Raw genomic sequence first — 14,478 nt, 5'->3', positions numbered from 1 at the left:
TGGAGTGTCCCCGACAATAATGCGATCACAATTGTCGATCATGATGATCACATGGTTAAATCTCATTTTTAAGAATACGTAAGGGATGATTCATTTTATAGTCAACTGATCAACATTAATCGGTAACGATTGGATTGCTAGAGTTTGACGTTACTGTCGTGGGACGGTGGTGGTCAGTTGATCCCTTAAGGTCACACCTAAAGGATGATGCCCTTATCTGTAAAGTTGATTAATTGTATGACGATACAAGTTGATCAATTCCTTAAAATTAAACAATTCATTTAAGAGAGAGAATATTGATATCTTATTGTAATGGGATTAAATAAGATTTATTTTAGTAATTGAAATGTCGTGTTACTAAAATTGTTTATTGTTTGAGAAACAATAGAGATAAGAATGAATGGTTAATTATAATTACAAAATGTTGCGAATTATAATTATATGACCCATTTTATTTATGTGATCAAGTATCACTAGTCAATTTGTTGTATGTATTTTAATTAATTCATAAAATGATATTTATGTGATAAATATGCATCAAATTAATTAATAACATGTATCATACTACATGTGACATATTGTGTGACAAGTGACAAATTGACAAAATAATATGGAGGTCCATATCTCATATGACCGAAATATTGGAGGAAGTATGGGTGAGTGGGTGTTTTGTTTAATGGATAAATAAAACACTATGATTACCTATAATGTAGGGTAGTCTTACACTTACTTTACTTAATAAGAACAAAAGTAAAAGAAAAGACCATGCATTGGTCATATATTACTCCCTCCACCGGTTTTGTAAGTGAAGTAGAGAGAATTTTATTCTCTTAATTTCACTTGTATTCATTCACATGCATTTTCTCTCTTCTCCTTCATATTTCTCTAAAACTTGAGAAATCTTGATTCAAATTGTTCAAATCAAATTACTAATATTATTAATGTAATATATGAGTATTAGTAATCAATTTTAAGGTAAACTACTAAACTAATATCTAGCTAATATTATTTAGTGGGGATAAGGGATAATCTTGGGTGCAATCAAGAGGAGAATCTCTACTTTGGGATTTTTGGAGGATCATCCTAATATTCATTATAGCTCAAGAACAAGTGATGTAGGAGACTTCATTTGTGCCCATTTGGCCGAAATATTCATATGGTATGAAACGATTTTTCCTTACTCTTATTCAAGTTTTGTATGCATAAGATCTTTAAGTTTTTATGACTAAAAATTTAAACTAAAATATGTGATATTTAAAATATGATTTCCTTCAAGTGGTATCAGAGACTTAGGTTGTTTGCATGCAAATCGGTTATTGTTTTTCCGAGTTATAAGATTAACAAACAAAACTTATAAATTTGTGTTTATTATGATATATCACGAAATTTATTTTCATGTTAAAGTTTATGGTCCTAAAATGTATTTAGGATTTTTGGGTTTATTTATGGATTTTATTGTTCATTTTATATAATAATGGCATTAAAATGTGATTTTTATGATAAAAATGTCATTTTTGGACTAAAAATATCTAAACTTCGTTTTTTCCAGTGGTTTTTGGATATGTTTTCACATATATTATCTACTGATGGCCTGTAAATTTTCATAATAAAATGAGTTGTTATGCTCGAAATATGGATTTTTCAAGTTAAAATCGTATTTAAATGGGAAAATAGGTTAATATGAGTTACATTTCGAATCTGTTCATGGAAATTTAGTATGTTGTCACATGCAATTTTACAAGATGTGTGTAAAATATTTGGCTATAATGAAGTCTTTATGCATGATTTATGAACTTTTGATGAAAAATCACATAAATAGTGACTTTAATTAGTAAAAATGCTAAAACATACTTCATGACTAAAGAAAAATGTCACATGTTGTATTTTATCATATATTTCAGATCTGAAAATGAAAATTTGATGAATATAATTTTTCTCATATTTTTAGGATCATAATTGTTAAATCCGATAAACCGCAACATTGTTTTTCTTGATAGATTTTTGAATTTTTTAACCTAAGTTTTTGAACATTATGAGTGTCATGGTATTTTTCCAGAATGTTCATGAGTTTAAATTTCAAATTTTGAAATTATTTGAAATTTTTATGATTTAATTTGAAGTTTATGGCATAATTTTGTATTTTTGGGTCCATTTATGAACAATTTTAAGAAACCAAGTTTAATTATTGTCAAAATGTTAGTGGAGACTAATTTTGAGTCCTAATATGGTTAGGGTAATTAACTTGTACATAAATATGATTTTATGTAATTATTGTGATTTTAAAAGGTTAAATCACGCAAATCCGTAAAAACCGATTAATATACGATATTGGCTCTTTAAAGGCGATTTAGCATAAAATTGGGCATGTTCATACATATTATAATGGTGCATTTTATTTATGATTGTCATAGTTTAATTTTATGTAATTTTACTTAGTATGGCCTTAGTTTTTAATTGATATTACCCGAAATGTATGGGAACCCGAAATGTATGGGAATATCGATTCGATTGTAATTTATTGTGATCTCGTATCACCGTTTTGTAATTTAATAGATTTTTTTTATTTTAATTACAAATGTATAATAGGAAATTATGTAATTGATTATGTAATTTATTTATTTCCCGGAGTTTCCATGAAGACGGTGTTACCTCGAGATGCGTGCCAAGACCGAAGTTCAAGGGACCAATGGAGTTTGTTTCCGAATTTGTAATAGTTTATTAGATTTACTATTTTAGGAAGACCATACTAGGATTTAATTTATGATTTGCATTTTATTTATATGTTGCATGCATCGCTAAATCGCCATAACTAAACATGCATTTTAAATCGAGTTTATCGACCGTGTCAATTACAATTATCTTAGTTCACCGCTTTAGTTCACTTAAAACGTGATAGATAATAAATTGACATGACCTCTCGCTAAAATAAACAATTGAGACTTAGCCTTACTAAAAAGTAGAAACCATGAAAACCTATTTCGTGAGGGAGTGCACTCGGCCACACCGGGGTACAAACCTTGTTACGTAGGGGAAGTGGGTGATAAATGTCTATCCACCGAATTTTTGTTAATAAAGGGTATTTCGGCACACCGTGCCCTAAGTTAATATGAATTTGGATCATGGACACATTTATTCGAAATTTGGATTGAACTCAACGAAAGTATTCACGACGATTTCCGGATGTGTTTCGGGCTAGAGATAAATATTAATGTAATTTTATCGACCAAGAGTTCTAAAAGTAGAATCGATTAAAGAGTTAATCCACCGAGTTATGTTAATAAAGGGTATTTCGGCACACCGTGCCCCAAGTTAATATGAATTTGGATCTTGGAATCATTTATCATAGTTGGGTAGAGGTCACTATGTAAATGCTTTACTTGTTATTTACAAGTATTAATAAAACGATAAATGTTAAGTTTTCCACTATTCCGTTATCATATTGTTCTATTTCTTTACCACAATTCATATACGATATCATTTCGATTTTTTAATTCAAATCTCCATTAAAACATCGTAACTAAAGACAAAATTTGAATTTTTCTTCTAAAAACCTCGTATTATCCATTGTAAGGATCTCTTGTGAAGAGTATAGATAAAAGTTATTCGTGATCAAAAGGGTTTTTGATTCTTGACTAACATATCTACTTACAATGAATTGTTTCTCATATGCTTAATTGAGTTAAGTACTTTGAAACGTTACATCATTTTGGTAACTAGATTTGTTTGAAATCAAAATTGACCAAAATACCGCAACCACTTCAATGAAAGTTTTAAGACTAAACAAACGAATGAAGAGTAGTCTTCATGAATTTCAATTTTGCTTCTCTTAGCAAAGACTCATTGAAATGAGTGAGAGCATTCTCTTAAACCGTTAAGAAAAGGATAAGGTTTTAAAGAAGTAAAATTAGAATGGAATTGATACAAGGTAATGTTAAAAGTAAAGTTATTAAGAATAACGATACTAAACCTATCAATCCCGACCGATATAGTTTCCATTATCTTAATTGTTGGACGATAGAAAGGAAACTACCCCAAATTATTGAAGAATCAACAAGTTAGTTGTGGGACATCTAATGGGACCTTCTTCTTTAAATGTTTATTTGATTGACATAAATTTTGCTAGTACTACTTCGTCAATATTAGAAACCGGTGGTGGTTTTCATCGTTGTACTTGATACATAAGATGATTAGAATATGACGACTAGCAAAAATGATGTTGAGAGATAAAGTCATTGTGTAATCAATCTAGTTTTGGGTTTATAGTTGTACTTAATTATGACTAAAATGTGCATAAACTCTAAATAAGAATATAAACTTGTTAAGATACAAAAGAGGTTTCACTTTTGTGACCCTATACACCACGATTTGATGTATGGCTAGCCCATTATTAAGGTGATGATATTCTAAACCAAACTAGAATGATATATCATGTAGATGATGCAAGACTCAAATTGGTAACCCAAGATTGAACCTTAGATTCTGGAATGATGAACGCAAAGAGTTATCGAGTACTCTTGAAACTATTAGATCTTATGGTATATGCGTATCTTGTATTCAAAGCAAGATGTCTCGTGCCTTTTTGGTTGAAAAGGAGATCGATGTTGTAAATCATTGATCCAAAATAGGTTGATCATTTTCTTTTACCAACGATTTAAGTTGACACTAATGTGTTCACTTAATAAGGTAAATAAAGAAATCATTGAAGAAGTTCAAAGTGTTCAAAGAATCACGATTTAGTCGTGATGGGATTATCAAAGTGAAAACTTTGATATAAGCCAAAGGAAATGTGATATAGTATCACAAATTAATCTCTCTTAGCACACATTATGGGATAATGTGTTGTTGGATAAAGAAATCAAACGCTATTCGATATGGTTTGGACTTCTATCAAGTTACCTTGAGTTACTTGATCCTTTTGGGGATTTTATCATTTTGTCTAAATTATTTTTCCACTAAATCTAAAACGAATCATATGAGATATGAAATGGTAGGGTACCATGTTTGTAAGTTTTCAAAAGAAACAAATGCTCATTTTTCCTTACTATAATCACGAGTACAACGGGTTTGTCGCTCGTGAATCTGTCTTTCTAGAATACAAGTTTATTTCTAGAAGACAGAGTGGGAGAAATCATTCAAGAGCCACAAAGAACCACAAAGAATGTTATGTCGCAAGAAACTGGTCTTTCTTGGCTACATGAGACGTTTTGTGTAAGACGTTGTTTCTTCAAAACCTAGGAGGTTAAAGTCATCACTTGTTGAAGTTGATGAATTAGTGTTACTTTTAGAAAGAAAAGAGCTTGCAAATTACAAAGAAATTGTTTGATTCAAGTTGATTACTTCTGGAAAGTAATGAACATATGACTTACATGAGAGTGTTTAAGTCACAACTCAAATTCAAGGCTTAGAGCCATGAAAATCCGAAATCAATTCCAAGTGAATTGTTAGATATCAAAGCTTGATTGGTGGCAAAGGGTTTTACATTAGTTGAAATGCTTAAGTCTATTCGGATCTTCTTAGGGATTGTATTTCATTATGATGATATACATATAGCGAGTGAATCTAATACCCACTTCTTCAATTAGAAGGAATGTATTCAATACATGTCTTGAGTTTTGTAGATTCTTGCCATCCTAAGATAATGTGAAACTTAAGAGAGGGTCTTAAGTAGGACATCAAGGAGTTGGAATCAATGTTTTGATCATGTTATAAAACATTTCTCGATAAATCGAGAAGTTGTGTTTATACATGGAGTTTAGTGGGAGTTACGGTAATTTTAATTAGTCTAATATATGGATGACATATTGATCATTGGGAATGATTTAAAACTTTTGGAGAAATATAGTACATCTTTAATATCCAGATTTATGGAGATAAATCTACATGATATTAATGTCAAATAAGGAGTCTTATGTTGATAAGATTCATGACTAGTTCAATCGAATTGAACATATTTGATTGATTCCATTTACTTCCGCTGCCGAATCAATTAAATAGGAAATGATGTATAACACTTCATATACTTTGAGTATGATGAATTGTTTCAAATCGAATTTAAGTAATATTTACCAAGTAAGCCATAATTATTACCCTTAAGTGCTTGCAGAAGCATTAAGGATGTAATGCAAAGTGTTTTTGATGCAATTTTGTGTAAGGGTGTTACACAAATGACAATTGACAATTGAGATTTTGCATGGTTTCCGACAAAACCATAATCAAAACACATTAGGATGGTTTAGGAACCATTGTGGCTATGTTATTTAAGAAATAGATTTTCTAGAATCGTTCTGGGCAATAAAGAACAATGAGAGATATTTACAACAAAAATTGAGTACACTTGCAATCATGAGATGTGCAAGAAGGATGAGTCCCGCACACTGTGAAAACAGTGGGAGCTGTTCTAAGGCTAGATGGCCTATGTCTAGATTGGATCTAGAGACGTACTCAGAAAGTTTTATAATGCAAATGTATACGTTACAAAGGAAAACGAGTATGTAGTAAGGTTGAGTTAGGTACAAGAAATTGATAAAACCTACTAACCAAAGCCTTCTCATAGGCTTAACATGATAAGTCGTGTCATATGTCATTTCAATTGCATTGAGATGAACAACTACATATAAGATGAAAATGGATTATAAAAATATGAAGTAGTAATCAGGTATTGACTCTTCATATGTGATAATCACATTTGTCGTTCGAGTTTTTAAATCTAAAAACTCCTTTTATACTTTGTTACATCCAAACGGGTTGTAGAGACAATTGAACCCCGTTAAAGTGAACTCGGATTAACATAGTATTCGCCCATAGTCACTTGTATGAGGTGACGTCTCGAAGTGACTAGAGTGTGATGCGATTGATGGCAAGTTCAGTGCCATACGGTCATGTGAGATGACTAGTCGATCACATAGGCAGACTGTTAGGAACACTTTGTCGGGCAGTGACCGCTTATAGAGTTCTGGCAAATTTATATAGCCTGGTCGTGGCGAGAGCTACTATAGTATTCTAATGAGTCTATTATTTTGACTAAAGACTGTTCGCCTAAGGTGGCACAATTTCAGATTAACTTTGATTTGTGTTACTACGACCTTCGTAAATGGGGTCAAATGGGCATATTTTGGGTTATGATGGATGTGGCTAGTCGAAGGGAATAAGTGCGATAGGAATTGTCCACCCCCTTGTCAGGGTTAGAACAATATCTCAGGGCCACTCGAGGAGTAATGAACTGGAAATGCGTGGCCACGCTCGGAAGGTATCTATGGTAAATAAATTCCGGTCAATCATTTATTCTCCAGATCGAGGAAACCACTCTCGATATAATCACTTGCAAGTACGACCTGAAAGACACCTTGCATTGAGTGGGAGATAGTAATAGGACAAGAGAATTGGTGACGCACACTTGTCGAGGACAAGTGGGAGATTGTTGGAGTGTCCCCGACAATAATGCGATCATAATTGTCGATCATGATGATCACATGTTTAAATCTCATTTTTAAGAATATGTAAAGGATGATTCATTTTATAGTCAACTGATCAACATTAATCGGTAACGATTGGCTTGCTAGAGTTTGACGTTACTGTCGTGGGACGGTGGTGGTCAGTTGATCCCTTAAGGTCACACCTAAAGGATGATGCCCTTATCTGTAAAGTTGATTAATTGTATGACGATACAAGTTGATCAATTCCTTAAAATTGAACAATTCATTTGTATTCATTTGTGAGAGAGAATATTGATATCTTATTGTAATGAGATTAAATAAGATTTATTTTAGTAATTGAAATGTCGTGTTACTAAAATTGTTTATTGTTTGAGAAACAATAGAGATAAGAATGAATGGTTAATTATGATTACAAAATGTTGCGAATTATAATTATATGACCCATTTTATTTATGTGATCAAGTATCACTAGTCAATTTATTGTATGTAATTTAATTAATTCATAAAATGATATTTATGTGATAAATATGCATCAAATTAATTAATAACATGTATCATACTACATGTGACATATTGTGTGACAAGTGACAAATTGACAAAATAATTTGGAGGTCCATTTTATCTCCTATGACCGAAATATTGTAGGTAGTATGGGTGAGTGGGTGTTTTGTTTAATGGATAAATAAAACACTATGATTACCTATAATGTGGGGTAGTCTTACACCTACTTTACTTAATAAGAACAAAAGTAAAAGAAAAGACCATGCATTGGTCATATATTACTCCCTCCACCGGTTTTGTAAGTGAAGTAGAGAGAATTTTATTCTCTTAATTTCACTTGTATTCATTCACATGCATTTTCTCTCTTCTCCTTCATATTTCTCTAAAACTTGAGAAATCTTGATTCAAATTGTTCAAATCAAATTACTAATAATATTAATGTAATATATGAGTATTAGTAATCAATTTTAAGGTAAACTACTAAACTAATATCTAGCTAATATTATTTTGTGGGGATAAGGGATAATCTTGGGTGCAATCAAGAGGAGAATCTCTATTTTGGGATTTTTGGAGGATCATCCTAATATTCATTATAGCTCAAGAACAAGTGATGTAGGAGACTTCATTTGTGCCCATTTGGCCGAAATATTCATATGGTATGAAACGATTTTTCCTTACTCTTATTCTAGTTTTGCATGCATAAGATCTTTAAGTTTTTATGACTAGAACTTTAAACCAAAATATGTGATATTTAAAATATGATTTCCTTCATTCTCATCACTTCATTCGTACAACTCACTTACATCACTGGCAGTAGCACAACCCCCTTAACACCATGCTATGCTCAACTGGCAGTAGTACTTGCGTACCATACTCACCTGGCAGTAGTAATTACTTACTATGCACAACTAACTCTGGCAGTAGTAATTACTTACTATGCACATCTGACAGTAATGATTACTCGCTATGCACAACTGGCAGTAACACCCTCCGTGTTATGCTCAACTGAACAACAATCGCACCACACCATATATAACCAACATTAATTAACAATAACAATCCAGTTATACGGCTACGTCAACAACTTAGCATACACCTCCATTACTGTTTCATAATATTAACAATAACCTCGTCATCTATCACAATTCAATATATATTCACATAATAATAAAACCCGAGTTGAGTAGGAAATTCCAACCTGGCAAGCAATTCCAATTAATGCAATCTACTAAAAATATTCTTCAATAAATCCGTTCCATAAGTCCGTCACCTAGCAATTATAAAGAATTTTTATAACTTAATTATTAATTATTCAATTTATCATCAAATTAATTTAATCAATTACAATTTAAGTATATTAATTATTTCCCTTTTAAATTATTACTACGTAAAAAAAAAAAACGTCTTTAAAACAAAAAAAAACCACAGACCCTCACCTATTCACCCGTGAAAACACGTGAAAACAAAACACCAACACCAATACACACTCACGCACCACCGAGTTCAACCCCTTCCTTTAACCCACTTTTCACAATACCCCTAGCCACCTTCGGTACCGTCCTAGCCTGCCACCTCCTAGCCTGCACCACGGCGCACCCCAACAACCTCCAACCACCAGCCACACTATCCCCACAACCCTCAACAATCACGCCCTAGCAACAACAATCACGAACATGCCTGATTGCCGAAAACCCGACATCGACAACACCGTGTACATAACCCCTCGCCAACACCACCACAACCACCATCAACACCTCTGGACACCACTGTTGACACCACTGTCTCACGGTGACTCCAGCGGTGGTCCCCTTTCCCCGGTAAAATCACTAAACACGGCCATGGCAGTCGTCTTAAGACGGTCACGAAAACTCGCACGCAACCCCTGCACCTCCCCTGTTTTCGCGCAACTCTGGCACCCACTGCACCCACCACCACCTACAACCACCCACAACAACCCAAAACCAACGACCCATCACCACAACGCCAACCAACCCAAACCCGAGTCCATTCGACACACACAAGAGGGTAAAACCGAGTCTATATGCGGGATCGACAACCATTCAACACCCACGAAATTTCGGCCACCACCAGAAAACCACAACCATCCTGGTCGTCTCACGGCCTAGGTCGCAACCCAACCAATCCCAGGTCAAGTCAGGTCCGTTTATGGGTCCAAATTGGGTCGAAGTCCACTGCTCCCCTATTTTAAACCCGCCTTCACAGCCCTCGAAAACCCTTCTGGCACCGCCACCCTACGCCTTCCCTGATACCACCAACATACCCAATCCAACCCTTGCAATCCCACGTACCACTTCCCAAAGTTTGGTCTGATTCCGTCAAGGTTTGGGTCAGTTTCTAAGCAGTTAAGATCGGTTCATTCAGCTTAATAATAATAAAAACAAAACGAGATTAGAATTTGTTACCTTGAATTAATTAGCGCTTGCTAATTCCGTCACCAATACTTTCTTAATCTCCCTCTCGCTCCTTAATGTAAACTTTCAGATTATAATTATGGAGAATATAGCTTTAGGTAGTCTTCTTATATAGGAGAAGGTATGAATCCTTCCCTTATTCGATAACTTGTTTTATAGCAAATTCTATTATTATTATTATTAATATTCATTATTATTATTATTATTATTATTATTATTATTATTATTCGTAACTCGGAATAACAACCCGACTCATGTATTTGGGTACACCAAATACGCGGCCCAATGCTTATAAACAATACTATCTTTATTTCGTATTTATCATCTTATTCTGCTTCTATTATTATTAATTCCATTAACTCTATTATTATTTATTCATAATTATTCGAATTAAAAAACTTAATATATATTCATATCATAAAATTACGGGGTATTACAATAAAGGTGATGGTTGAACTTGTCAAGGAATGTGATACGTGCCTAATGTACGGTCTTTTTGGCCTATTTCAGCACGTATTTCCATGCATTTATATACTGTTTTTATAGTATTTTGCCCCGAATTGGCTACTTTGGTGTATTTTGTCCTTTTTGTAGGAATAATCGCGGAAGTAGCGAAACCATGCTCTATTTCGTCCTTTTTGCATGCATTTAGAGGAGACGGGATTATCCCAGAGTGAGATGCTGTACTTGAAGAGTCGTTGCACGCTTTACGAGGCATTTTGGTGAAGACGTGAGCTGAATTGAAGACCCAGGTGGTCTATCGAGCTGTTTGGTGGTCTATCGAGTGATTCCTAAGCTTCCCAAGACTCGATCGAGCTACTGCTTACTCGATCGAGTGATCCACACATGACCAGTCCTCGATCGAGTTCCCTGAAGGTCGATCGAGGAGTTTCCCCTGAGCTGATGGCCGATCGAGTGGTGTTCCCTACTCGATCGAGAAGCCTTCGATGCTGTGGGCTTTAATTAGCCGTGTTTGGTTTATTCTGCAATAACACTTAGACTTTTCCTATTTAACCAAGGATTACTAGGTTAATTAGGCATCATTTTTTTACTCTGAGACTATCTCTTTTACTATCATACACATTAGACTACTGTTACTTTCGACGTTGGATTATTTTCCACTGGGATTTCGTTCTTTACGCCGGAATTTCTCGGATTGTAATTCTCTTTCCCTCTTTAATATTAATTAACCTTCAATTGTTGTTTATTTCTTGTTTTTATGCTATTGCTTTTATTCTTTCTTGCCCTAATTTTCATCATCATTTATTATTATTATTATTTCGTCATGTCATCTGCTGGAAGTTTATATGCTGTTAGATTAATTACTAGTATGAGTAGCTAATCTCCCCTCATGTTGGGATTAGGGGATCTGCGGTAGAATAATGACGACGTAGTGAATGAATTAGACGAATTGATATAAGAGACTCTATCACTATAGCAATATAACTGTAATTATCGACCTAGTTGAGTGCACGCTTCTATGTCACCCATTAAACTGGCTACAATTAGTCCTGGATCGAAAGATTGGATTAAATAGGCCTGCTATAAAATGAGACGCCCTAATGAGGACGAAAGTTAAGTTAGTGGTATTTTAGGGTGGGAAGTGGACCGAAAGGACCTTCTAATATCCGTCTCGCATTAGTTCGTCCGAGTCATTTTTGCTAAGTTGTTAAACTACCGTAGTGAACCGAGTTCCGGCATGTCCCTCTCTTATTGATAGTTCTAAATCATTTTCTTGTTTACTGCTCTCTGCCTTATTTCTCTTCCTTTTACTCCGTAGTTTAGAATCAAAAATTCAATCAACCCCATTGTTACCATAGGATTAGAGATAGACAGCTGTAGTTGCATTACCTCCCTGAGGATTCGATACTCGACTGCCTCTACTACATATTTAGTTGAGACCGTTAGGTTTTATTTTTGACAGGTCAACGACAGGCGTGTCAAATTTTGGCGCCGTTGCCGGGGAGGCAATTGTTCCAATTACTAGCTGTTTTTATTTTTAATTCTCCTTTTTAGTTTAAGGAACATCGTTCCTTAGACTATTCTCATATCTTGTCTGTAGTTTCGTCTTATGCGCAGTCGCAAGGTGGTCCCCTTTGCTACCTTTTGATCCCGAGATTGAGAGATCTGTCGCGCAAAGAGGAGACTATTTCGAGAGCAACAGGAAGAGGAAGAGCCCAGTTCTCGCGGCAATTTTTACGAGAACGAGCTTTTCGAAGACAACCCGCCGTCTTCTCCAGTTTCCGACTATTCACTTGAGTCTATCACTTTTCCGAAGTACCGAAATGGCCGAGGAAGCATCCATTGCTAGTCACTCCGAGCCCACGGTGACAATCTTTATAAGGGGTTCGAATCACGGGAGATGCCGAAAGTTCGAACCGAAGCCCTCTTACATCAGCATGGTAGAGAAAAATCGTTCGGGGGAGTGCGAAAGAAGATGCGGCTCAAGATATGGAGACCTTCATCGACTCGCCGCTCCATACCTCCTCCATTTGGTGTGTGGTGATCGGATCAAAGAAACTATGTTCATCTTCTCACTCCGCGATGCTGCAAGGGAGTGGTACAGGATTTGGACAAAGCTGTTCACGGCATAATGATTGAATTCGCTAGCACCGGCGTTTTATAAGAAGTATTTCTCTGCTTCGAGAACCATAGCCATCAGAGCTCAGATAACTAGCTTCAAACAAGGGCCCGACGAGAATTTCCATGAGGCGTGGCTTCGTTTTAAGAAATTGGTGCGGACCATACCGCACCACGGTTTCGAGAAATGGAGTCTATGTAACCATTTTTACAATGGTTTATATGATGATCAGAGAGCTATTCTAGATGCGGCAGCTAACGGTCGATTTTTCGACAATTTGGGGCCGACGAAAGGATGGAAAATCATTGACGATTTGGCCACTCACAGGGCCGAATACGGAAATTCGAGGGGAAACCAAAGGAGAGCTGCTGAGTCGTCTTCAGTGGCTGCATTAGAAGCCCCTTACGCTAGGTTCGATAAGTATGAGCTAGGGGAGCTTTCAAGCCGGGATGTACCAGGTTAATGCTATGACAGACGGTCCTTTCGTCTGTACGAGGTGCGGGGTAGAAGGACATGTCTCTGAATACTGTCCTACTCCTTATGAGCAATGTGCTGCCTTCCAACATTACAGGCAAAACAACACTCATTACGAGTCAAACATCCACCCCAATCTGAGGTGGAGTAATCGTAACAACGTGCTTAACCCCACCCCCTCCAAATCGCCAGCTGACCTTACATTCCGCCACACCGAAGCAACAAGGCTATCGAAGCCTCCGTCTTTCAACCCTCCTAACCAAGGTGCTTCGTCATCTAGTGGGGTGAGTGAGATAAGTGAGCTAAAGACCATGATGCAGTCCATTGCAAAGCAGTTACAGCAGAAGGACACGGCATTCAAGGCGCTTGAAACTCAAGTTGCGCAATTGGCCGAAAATCAATCCTCCAGGAAGCCCGGTCATTTACCGACTCAAAATGACAAGAACCCAAATGAGACGGTACATTTGATAGAGTTGAGAAGCGGTCTCTCTTATGAGGGACCAGAAATGAAGAAATCAGACCTGGGAATAGCTGAAACTGTCGATGAACAGTGTTCTGGTAAGAAAAAGGGACTCACGACACAAGAGCTACTCGATCGATCAAGTCCAGTGCTTGAACCGATTCGATCGAGTGGAATTGGTGAGGGAAGCCCTCGATCGAGTAGTCACTCTGCTCGATCGAGTGAACTGGAAGTTGAAGATGGTCGATCGAGTGGTACTGTTGCTCGATCGACTAAAGTTGATGCAGAAACAGGTTGATCGAGTGGACCCATTGCTCGATCGCCTGATATTGTTGACGGGAAGCTTATTCGAGAGCCTGCTAGTGCTCGTTTAAGCGATGAATTACCAGAAAGGCCTCGTTCGAGAGGTAAGAAGCGCCCAAAGGACACCGAACTTGCGCCGGAAGACACTTTGGAGGCGAGAAATAAGGGACTTGAGATTCCAATTACTGTTCCCTTCCCGAGGCGGCTGCAGAATACAAAGATTAATCAACAATTTAGCAAATTTGTTGAGCTGTTGAAGAGTTTGGAAGTTTCCGTGCCGTTCACTGAATTGCT

This window comes from Silene latifolia, chromosome 9 (genome assembly GCF_048544455.1).
Source record: "Silene latifolia isolate original U9 population chromosome 9, ASM4854445v1, whole genome shotgun sequence".
NCBI lineage: Eukaryota > Viridiplantae > Streptophyta > Magnoliopsida > Caryophyllales > Caryophyllaceae > Silene > Silene latifolia.
The sequence above is the reverse complement of the archived record's forward strand: the minus strand, read 5'-3'. Positions refer to the sequence as shown.